We start from the raw sequence: 11,481 nt of genomic DNA, 5'->3' as shown, positions 1-11,481 counted from the left end.
TAAGCATACTCCAAAAATCGATATACTGTGTCTCAAAAAGTTACTGTGTGATAACTTTTTTCTTTAGCATTGGAATAAATTTCTGTTTCTCCAGTTAATACCAGGTAGAGCATCTGACTTGCTTTTAGGGCCCATTTTATACCAAAAAGATATTTGTACCTTTAAATACTAGAGACACTGTCAGCATAGCTAAAAGCTCACCAAGTGATTGTCACTGAGTAACTGAAACTCCGTTACTGTGTGTTATTTATGCATCCATGCATGTATACCAAGGATGTGTATGGAGTTAATGTAATGTTACCAGTGGATGTTTTCAAGAGCTGTATAGCTAGGCTTGTAGAAGTAGGCACTCTTTTTCCAGATACAGTTATATAGATAATGAAAATTCTGTAAATCTTTTTTTTTCTAATTTTTAATTTTTATTTATTTTTATTGGGGAACAGTGTGTTTTTCCAGGACCCATCAGCTCCAGGTCAAGTTGTTTTCACTCTAGTTGTGGAGGGTGCAGCTCACTGGCCCATGTGGGAATTGAACCGGCGAAGTTGGTGCTATGAGCAATGCGCTCTTACCAACTGAGCCAACTGGCCGCCCCTGTAAATCTTAAAATGCTAACTGTCCTCAGATGCGGCCATCCAATCAAAAAGAATTTTTAAAAATGTATCTTATGACATGATTTTTGGTAGATTTTAAGCACTGTGCATTTGACATTTTGCAAGTATGTATTTTTAAACTTACTAGTCACTGCTCAACTCAAATATACTCCAAAGCTAAATAAGGATAGTTGTTTTTAAAGTTAAATTATATAATTATGTTTGTAGTACTCATTACCTACAGAAAAAAGAGCCTTTCTGAAATTATATACTTTTCTTTCCCCATATAAATAGAAGAATGTAGAAGTTTGAGCAAGAAGAGAACTGTAGTGTTGCCTTACAGCTGCCCAACCGTTTGTTCCCTGCGCTCTTCCCAGGATTTCACAAGGGAGGGCCTCAGCAAACAGGCCCGATGGAGAGGTATCGGTCCCTCCCCTTCAATGGATTCCTTGGAGAAGATGTGCCTGTGTGTGAAGGCAAAGTTCAAGCTGGAACACAGTGGGAACTTTCGGAAAGACAGCCCGCAGGCTACTAACACACAGATCTTGAGATTAACAATCTTTTACCTCCTTAGAAGTTTACCAATAAAAACTGTGCTTTGGCCCGATTTGGGGTTCAGTCCTTGAGGCTGTTCCCCTTGGCCCTGTGGTTTTCATTCTATTCGTGGCTACTGTCTTTTCTTAACCCTGTGCCGCCCTTCTCCCTCCCCACAACCCTCATCCTGCAGGATGCAACACTGTAGAAATTAGAATCTTATCCTATAGGATACTCTGACCCAATCATGGAGAATTAGAAGAAATCAAGACCACATTTGTAAATTCTGCCTGTTGTCATATAGAGCAGACCTAATGTAATGACTTAGACAATTTTCTTAACTTCTCTGTGGAAGGAAAACAAAGAAGTATATTTATGACCAAGTGTTTAGCTTTTCATAAAGTAGTACCAAAAATTTTCCAAAAAATGTCACATGGTACAGATAGAATGAAGAATACTTACAAAGAATAGCACTGGGCCTTTAAAACGTTAGCTAGAGCAAGCTTCCTACCCAAATAATGCCCCAAGTTAAAATCTATCCTCACAAAGAATCACTGATTCATTTTGTCATGTCATGTCAAATCCAACTACTGGTTACCAAATGATGCCAATTTTTTATAAATTTCAATTTATTTGGAAATGAAAGCTTAAATTATTTCTCAAGCAATTTATTTCTATCCAATGATATGCTTGTTTCAACATATGAACTTCAAAAACAAAACATTTAGAATGAGGCAAAAACATAAGACAGTTACGTTTTAAAGATAGTTACAGTAGTTAAGGAGAGTTTCTCTTATCTTTTTAGGATGTGTTTAGGATTCGAGGGAGGGAGTGGCTGTAACAAGATGCCCGAAGGAAGAACTGGTTCCTGTGCTTAAATGAACAGATAAGTGACCTGCCCTTAGCTTGTTAAGCAAATAGTGTTTACTTTTGAACAGCCTACAGAAAGCCTGTCCTCCCCATTATCTCTGCAATCTGGGCTGTTATTACTGTATACCACCAATGAAGAAATAATTGTGGTTTAATTAACTGTACTTCTGTTACCATCCAAATTGTTACTGTTTGAATTTTGGTACATCGCTATTACTTGAATTTCAGTAATTTACTTTGCTCATTAATAATTAAAATACCCATTTTATAACTGGGCAATATATAAATGAAACGTTATATATTGATTTCTAGGGAGTGGCAGAGTGCTTAGTCAAATAGGTGTTATATTATTATTAACGAATGTGTAGGGTGACCATAAAACCTGCAGAATAAATCTGGTCGTGTGCAGTTCTGATTTTTGCATCACAGATGAGAGTATTTCTTCTACTCTTGTGCACAAAGTTCCTACTCTAGTTAATGAAGAACATTATCTGCTGATGGAGCACAATGTCCTGTGTTTGTGCAAATAAATTAAAATGATGACATACTCAAATGAGGACTAATTAAATACAGAGCTGTTCTTCTCATTTAAAAGCACGAATACTTTCTTGAGCACATTAAGTTCTAAAAATCGGATATTACATATTTTGTGAGCTTAACTAATTAGCTTACCTTGCATATATAAATTTGGTTTATTTCTGAAACTACCACTAAATCTGCTGATAGCTTGAAGGGTGATTAATTATTCATTAATGTGTTTTAAAGAGCTTTTCAACACTTGCTGCACAAGAAATTTTTTAAATGAGAAAACAAATGTACTCAGTGGAAACATTTAAGGTGCTTGTAAATTTATACCTACTTGGTTTTATTGATTCTCCTAAAAGTAGAAAAAGCAATATGGTTATTTCTTTTCTTTTTTTTTTTAATTGGGGAATATTGGGGAACAGCGTGTTTCTCAAGGGCCCATCAGCTCCAAGTCATCCTTCAATCTAGTTGTGGAGGGCGCAGCTCAGCTCCAAGTCCAGTCGCCGTTTTCAATCTTTAGTTGCAGGGGGTGCAGCCCACCATCCCATATGGGAATTGAACTGGCCAACTTTGTTGAGAGCTCCCGCTCTAACCAACAGCCATCCAGCCACCCTGGTTATTTCATTTCCCCCCCCCCAGCTAAATATAGTTTAAATGAGTGTTTGTGAAATTTAGTGACACATTTGCTAACAGTTTTCAGTTTTGTGGTCTTTCATAATATTATAGGACTTTAGAGGCCTTAGGCAATCAGTGGTCCTAAAACCTCTGTTATGTTTTAATTTTCTAAATGAGAATGTCTTTCCTTTTCCTGTTACACAACATGATTAAAATAATCCCTCCGCACAGCAATAAAAAGGAATGGATTATTATCTCAACATGGACGACCCTCAAAAACATGCTAAGTAACAAAAAATAGCCAGATATGAAACACTACGTATCGTAGATTCCAATTACATGAATTACCAGAAAAAACAAATCTAGAGAGTCAACAGATTAGTAGTTGCTGGGGGTGGAAGTGGGGATTGACTACACATGAGCAGGAGTTACATAGTATGTTTACTAAAATCATTAAAGTGTACACTAGAAATAGGTAGATTTTATATGTCAATTATATGTCAAAATTTTTTAAAGCCTGGAAGGGGAATCAAAGGTAGAGAACACTGTTAGAACATCTGTATTTTTAGAGTTCAAGAGAAGAGAAGGGTTTTAGGATGGATTGTAATAGAGGAAAAAAAGTATAGTACTTTTACCCAGAGGGGAAAAAATACAATACCAAAAAGTGAAATTGCTGTCCCCCCCACCAATTTCACTCCCCGCATAACTCCCCTCAGATAGATCGGTGTGCATTTTATCAGACCATACAAGTACTCTCTTTCTTTCCCCCAGTGGCTTATATATATATGAACACACTCATGCACGTGCCTCTTACATTTTTATTAAAATTCATATAACATTTTAACAGTTTTAAAGTGTACAGTTCAGTGGTTTTCGTGTATTCATAGTGTTGTACAACCATCACTATCTAATGTCAGAATGTTTCCATCATCCAACCCCCCCACAGCCCCTCAAATCCCTACAGCTCTCTATTCCCTCATATACCTCGTATACCCTGGCAACCGCTAATTATTTTCTGTCTCTGGTTTTGCTTATTCTGGGCATTTCATATACATAGAAACATAAAATGTGGCCTTTTGTTTCTGGCTTGTTTCACTTATCACAATGTTTTCAAAGTTAATGTTTTTTGAAAAACTTAGCAATCTACTATGGGCATCATTATAATACATTGAACATTGAAATTTACTTTGTTCTTTTTAGTAGCTGGTTATCATATGAGCAGAGTCTAATTTACTTCAGCAGTCCCCTATTGTTGGACTATTGGGATCTTTGTACCTAAGAAAAAAAATTATAAATAGTGCCGCATTAGTATCGTCACATTTGCTTTCTTTTAAATTATTTTTTTCAGTTACAATTGACATTCAGTATTATTTTATATTAGTTGGAGGTGCACAGCATAGGGGTTAGACATTTATATAATGTATGCAGTGACCTTCCCCCAGCCCACCCCCAATTAGTCTAGTACCCACCTGGCACTATACATAGTTGTTGCAATGTTATTGACTATATTCCCTATGCTGTACTTTACATCCCCATGACTATTTTGTAACTACCAGTTTCTATTTCTCAATCCTCTCACCTTTTTCACGCTGCCCCTAACCACCTCCCCTCTGGTATCCATCCGTTTCACATTTGCTTTTAACAGCACTCAAGTTGATCATTATATAAACTCAATTTAAATTCTGAAAATTTCAATAATTTTATTCCCTAATTATTCTTCTATTTAGTGTAAGTATAGTTTTCTGTGCGTTGTTGAAACACACACGTCATACCCATGTCTGTACAAGGCATTGCTCTTTGCTTCTCCATGATCTCAGCATCTTTATGCTATTAAGCAGTAGAATGTGAATGCTGCAAGGATCACGTCACACGCACACCTCCAATTATTCCTGCCTCAGAAGGGAAGACTTCATTCAAAGTGAGCTGCCTTTTATTTCATGCCCATTTAGAAGACTAATTCCAACAGTGTCATCTTTAGGTCACTGTTTTTACATCGCTTTTAAGACAAATTCTGAGATGTGCCCGTTTTTTATTTCTCCTTCAGTGGGTCTGTATGGCCATAGAATTTAGTCATTTCAAGACGTCCCTAACATTTAACTCAGTTGGGCTTCAATTGTATCAATACTCATTATTAGAAATAAGATCAAATGTGCAGTATGGTCTGATAGTGGCTCTGCTCAAATGAGGCCTGATTAACTATTTTGTTCCTAAATTCCCAAGAGTTTAATTTTATCACAGGAGCAGTTAAAAAGAAGACTAAAATCACCATCTCTAATTCAGCCATCTGTAGAAATCAGTTTATACATTTGTATTGAGCTTTAAGAGTTTAATTTCGTAATAAAATGGTTTAAAATGCTTTCCTTCTGCTTTTTAAAAATATATATATTTTGTTGTTTGGGTGGGGTTATTTGTTTTGAGGTCATTTGTTTGCTTTGGCATTCGTCGATTTATAATGTTCTACATCTGTGTAAGTAGGCTTGCTTTTTAAATGTACTTTTTTTTTTTAAAAATCACCATTTCTGTATTGTTCAAATGTGGAGGTACTTTACTATATGAGCAGGATACTGAACAATGTCCCCTAGCTTAATTGCCAGTGTCTGTCCCAAGGTCATGCTTAACCCAGGCCCAAGTTTTACCATCTCGTCAAACCATATTCTGTTCTGACTCTGGTCCAGATCACAATCTTCCTGGTAGGATAACATGGCTTTTTCTATAAAAGATTCAATCATTTCTGTGGTTTAATTAAGAGATTATTCTGCATCTCCAGTGTGGTGAATGGTGTTTAAACATGGCTAGCTTTGATCATCTACTTTGAACCAAAGATAGAATTTAATATTTGACATGAGTCGCACTGATTTTCTATTTATATTCATATCATAAAAATAAGAGGGAATCATTTATGAAGAAACTGTGGAACCAGGAGCCAGCTGGAGGCAGAATGGGAGCTAAGTTAAGAGTATGAAAGTCAAGGCTGGTGATGGAGGGGGATCTGGGGCCTTCAGAGAGCAGAGAAACAGGAGAGATTATGCTAAGATGAGCTAGGGAACTTGTTTCAGTGCTGATATTGTGTTACATAAACACTGATAGGAAATTTTCAGCATATCAAAGTAAAGCCTATTTACATGATGTAAAAACAGTAAGTACTTTTAAAAGTAAACCAAACAGGAAAGGTATTCATTCTTTAAATAAATTTTATAAAGAAACTTAATTCTGAAGTATTTAAATATATGAGATCTGACAACTAAGTTTGCAAACTCATCCTAGAAAAAGTGCTACATACTTCATTGCTGAATATCACTACGGTCACCTTCAAAGTCCTCCCCTTGGGAAGCTATGCACCGACGCCAGTGCCTAGTCCACCCTTCAAAGCAATTTTGGAACTCTTTTTCTGGAATGGCCATCAGAGCTGTCGTTGTATTACTCTTGATGTCCTGAATGTCATCAAAATGCCTTCCTTTCAATATTTCCTTTATCTTTAGGTAAAGAAAGAAGTCATTGGGAGCCAGATCACGTGAGTAGGGAGGGTGTTCCAATGCAATTATTTGTTTACTGGCTAAAAACTCCCTCACAGACAGTGCCGTGTGAGCTGGTGCATTGTCGTGATGCAAGAGCCATGAATTGTTGGCAAAAAGTTCAGGTCGTCTAACTTTCACGCAGCCTTTTCAGCACTTCCAAATAGTAAACTTGGTTAACTGTTTGTCCAGTTGGTACAAATTCATAATGAATAATCCCTCTGATATAAAAAAAGGTTACCAACAGCATTGCAACAAGTTCGCGAACTTAATTGTCATTCCTCCCATGTAACCAGGCAATTCTTGTTGATGTTAACATGTTTGTAAAACCTCTCAGAGATCCAATTCAAGCCTAGGGTTAAGAAATTTTTCTTAACCACTAATTTAAATTGCTCATGCTGCAAGTAGAACTTGGGTCTTGTTCTCTCTTTATTAGAGATGGCATCAGGTCACCATCCTCTACAACAAGAGCAGAGAAGGGAACCTGTGGCCCCTGGCCACAATCTGGAAGGTGGTATCCATTCACTGCCACATCAACAGATTTCATTTCATCTGCCCCCGAGGCTGAGCATGCTCTGGCTGCTGGTCATTGCTCCAAAAATAAATTCTTCCACATTGGGAATTATACTATCTGATTCAGAGCAGAGCCTATGAATTGAAACAGTTAAAAGAGCTATAAAAATTAGGCTGTTTATCAGGCATTTCAAAGAGGTACAACATAGCTAAGTCCCAGAGTATGGTTTCTATCCCTACCTCTCTGTCTACTCATTTGGTGTCTCAACCTAGGCTTCTGTTTATGTCTGTTCAAACTTTATTTGACTCTAGAATAGAAATGAGATGTATTTGTAACATTTGTTGTGCTTATCAAAGTTTTATGTTGCCTTTTCTCAGTTATTCAACAAAAGAGTAAATGAACCAAATAGTTCGTCAATAAGCGATGGGGAAAATATATTGGATATCTTTTTTTTTTTTTTTTTTTTTCAAAGGATACAAGGAGGAATAAGGCCCTTTCTTGCTTGAGGTTTTCCTGGCTCAGTGGCTGGGGAAATGTTTCCCATCTTTGCTCAGTGAGTCTTTCCCACTGAGTACAGTCCCAAGCCATTAAGTGCCTGCCGTGAACCAAGTCCTGCTTTTGGCTTCCTCCTTACAAGCTGAATACTCTCTGCTTTAATGCTTTTCCTCACAACTCATTTGCTTTTTCTGATAGCCCTTGGACTCTTAAATCTCTTCCAGATTCTTCACATCTTTCTTTGATTGTGCAGCCCAGATCAGGATATGTACATTTCATATGTCTGATGACAAGTTTATAATGGTGACCTCACACTTACTTCTTTTTCATGTGACTAAGAATGACAAATTTCTTGCATACTTTTGAACTGAGAGTGAAAATACATATCTTAGCACTAGCCCTGCTAATGATTTGGTGAGACCTCGATTATCTCATTTTAGCTTTTGTTTTCTCTATAAAATGAAGTATTAGATTCTTTAAATCATTTCAATTCTGAAATATATATATATATATATATATATATATATATAACTTTTATATATAATACGGAACATGTGTTATATATAACATGTTATACACAAAATATATATGCATGTAACTTTTGAGGTGGTAATACAATCTCAGTTATATTAAAAAAGAACACATTGACAAGGGAACATATTCCCTGTATATATTCTAATTTTATCAGGCTATGTGAAAGCATATATAGAATGATATCTTCTTTGTTAAAAAAGCATTTATATATGTGTGTATACACACACACACACATATATACACACACACATACACATAAACATTTCTCATACGGCACAATATTTTATTGAGAGAATTAATAACTAGATGTTCTTTTCCAGACGTCTTGAAATGATTGGAAGTAGTTTTAACTATTCCTTGTAAAGAAAATGTGATTTTGCCCCAATAACTCCTAATGCAATTTTGGCTTTTAAATATTTTGTCCTTCTAATCTAAGTGCATTGAAAAACGTTATTAAGCAGGTACATCACCCATGAGCCAGAGTTTGCTATTCTACCAGTAGATGATTCCTTCTTTTTGGTTCATCAGGGCCCTTCTCCATCTTATAAAAATAACCTAATTCACTCTCTGATACCAAGGACCTCTATATTAACACTGGCTTCTTGGGGTGTAATATATCTTTTCTCAAAAAATCCTGTAACTATTCCTTAGTTCAATAACTAAAATATCTTGGACAAAATAAAAGCTTTGCTACTTTTGAGGAAAGCAGTTATGTCCATTTCAGCAACACAGGAAGTACAGGAAAAACAAGCATGGCTTCAATAGGCAATGCCTATAAGGGAAAGGGAGTTTCTTGGGTTCTTTATTAATAAATTTGATATTTATACTTATAATATGCAATATACCTATACACCGAGATTTAAAAAAAATATAATAAATACCCATGTACCCTGCCTCTAGGCTGAAATGTAAAGACATTAAGTATAGTTGAAATACCCTGTGTGTATTCTAATTGTAGCCTGTCTTCCCAGTAGAAGTTACCAGTGTTCTGAAATTTAGGCTTATCATTCTCAGCATTCCTTTATATTTTTACTATGTGTGTGTCTAACCTTAAACAATGTAGTATTATTTAGCATACTTTTGACTTTCATGCAAGTGACATCATGTCATGTTATTCTTCTGTAATTTGCTCTTTTCACTAAGTTTGTGAGACTTAGCTATGTGGAAGTAGCTATGTGACTACTTCGTGAAGCTCTGCTTACTAGTATGTGGTATTCCGTTACCATATCGCAATATATTGATCCATTTCCTGCTGATGGACATTAGTTTTGTCTCCAGTTGCTGGCTTTTGCAAACAATAGCCTATAAACAGTCCTGTGCGTGTCTTCTTGTGTACATGTGTGCAAAGGTTTTCCTAGGGACCTACATCTTTTCCTTTATGGTTTGTGTCTGTCTTATCCCAAAGCCATAAGAGCAGCTTCAATACTTTCTTCTAAGGATTTTAAAATTTTGCTTTTAAATATTTAAATATGTTTTATCTACCTGGCATAGGAAGTAGGGACCCAATTTTGTTTTTATCCCTATGCATCACTAGTTCCATCACCATTTATTTCATAGTAAATCCAGGAGAGGTACTGTTAAGCTAACCATAAAGCATTTTTCTAGGTTAGTCCTAAAAAAACAAACAAACAAAAATTGGAAGGGAAAAACTATTTTTCCCCCCTATAAAGAAAAGAATCTCTCTTTAAAATTTTTGTACCTTTCCCCCCTCCTCTAGCATCAGTCTCTCTGTTCTCACCTACATGGAACTGAGGAAGCAGTACCTTGGAATAGTATGACTTCCTATCTTCTAAACCAGAGGTCAGTAAACTTTTTCTGTAAAGGGCCAGGTAACACGTATGTTAGGTTTTCGGGGCCAAAAGGCAAAATCAAGGATATTACGTATAGTATATGTAATATGTATGTAATATATGGTATATAGCTATGTAAATGCCAAAAGGAAAAACACATTTTCACAAATGTTTTATTGATAAACTTCAAAATATAATAATAATTGAGTATAATTTTAGATAGTGGAATTCTTCCTGATTATCTAATTTAATTTATTCCTCCTAACAACCCGATGAGGTAGGTATTATTAATATGTACATTTCATTCGTAAGGAAAATGAGTTCACACAAGATGACCCTGCTAGCAAATGTTGGAGTCATAATGTGAGCTTAGCTCCAGATGGTACTCTTAACTTTGATATCATTTTCAAAGGGGAATTAATATTTAGTTTTATTTAAAAAATGAAGAAATGGAAGCTCAAATGGGTTAAGTAAATTGGAAAAGGTAACACAGATTGCTATAGGGCCATGTCTGTCTAATTTCAAAGCCATGCTCTTACCTTTCTACTCTGCTACTTCAAGACTTCCAGTGACCTCCAAATCATGGACTATAGCTGCAATTAGCAATTCGGGTCCCAAGTTATATTACCATTTTAACTGAAATATTTTAGTACAGAAATCAACAGCTGTATATACTTTTTCTTTTTAATTATAAAAGTTATAAATAGGCATATTAAGAAAATGATCATACAATACTGAAGGGTGGTTGGTGAAAGGTATAAAGTGAAATTCATTGATTCATTGTTTTCTCTCCTCACCTTATTTGCTCTCTCCTTATTTCTCTCTTATCTTTCTCTCTTTATTTTTCTCTCTTCTTATCTCCCTCCCCCTTTTTTGTGCCTTATGTTATCAGAGCTGCTCAAAATAGAATAAAGGCAGTGCATCCCCACAGGTAGAATTAAGATCTCAGAGAAATAGAAGTTCTCTTATTGACCAAATACAATGGGAACCTCAAAGCCAATATCAGTTCTTGGGTGAATGGTTCTTAGTTTCCTGGCATCAAATCAGTGTTCAACAACTGTTTACTGAGTGACTGCTTTGAGGTAGATTCTGTGAGAGGATACAGATGTAATCACCTACCTGTGCCTTCAAGGAGCTCACGAGCTAGTGAAATTCTAACAAAGCAAATGGGAGAGTATAAAGAGAAATCCTAAGAAATTCATCCAGGGCAGAGATTGTGCCAATGTAGCTCTAGCACTTTACATCCTTTATTAAGAACGATGCAAATTAATCAGTGATACCAATTCCCAGTTAAATGATGCCTTTGGTTAGGCAGTAAATCTGATTAACTTCAACTTTAAGATAAAAGCATAATCACCATTTGTTACTTGGCATCAAATATGCATTTAAAAATGCTTTGCAGAGTGAAATCCACAACTAAAATGTACTTGTCACATACCCGGTGTCAGGCACCCTGTCAGATGTGTCGCATACGTATCTCATTTAAAGATTACAACAATCCA

Source organism: Rhinolophus sinicus, linkage group LG10 (assembly GCF_036562045.2).
Source record: "Rhinolophus sinicus isolate RSC01 linkage group LG10, ASM3656204v1, whole genome shotgun sequence".
Lineage (NCBI taxonomy): Eukaryota > Metazoa > Chordata > Mammalia > Chiroptera > Rhinolophidae > Rhinolophus > Rhinolophus sinicus.
This window is presented reverse-complemented; position numbering follows the sequence as displayed.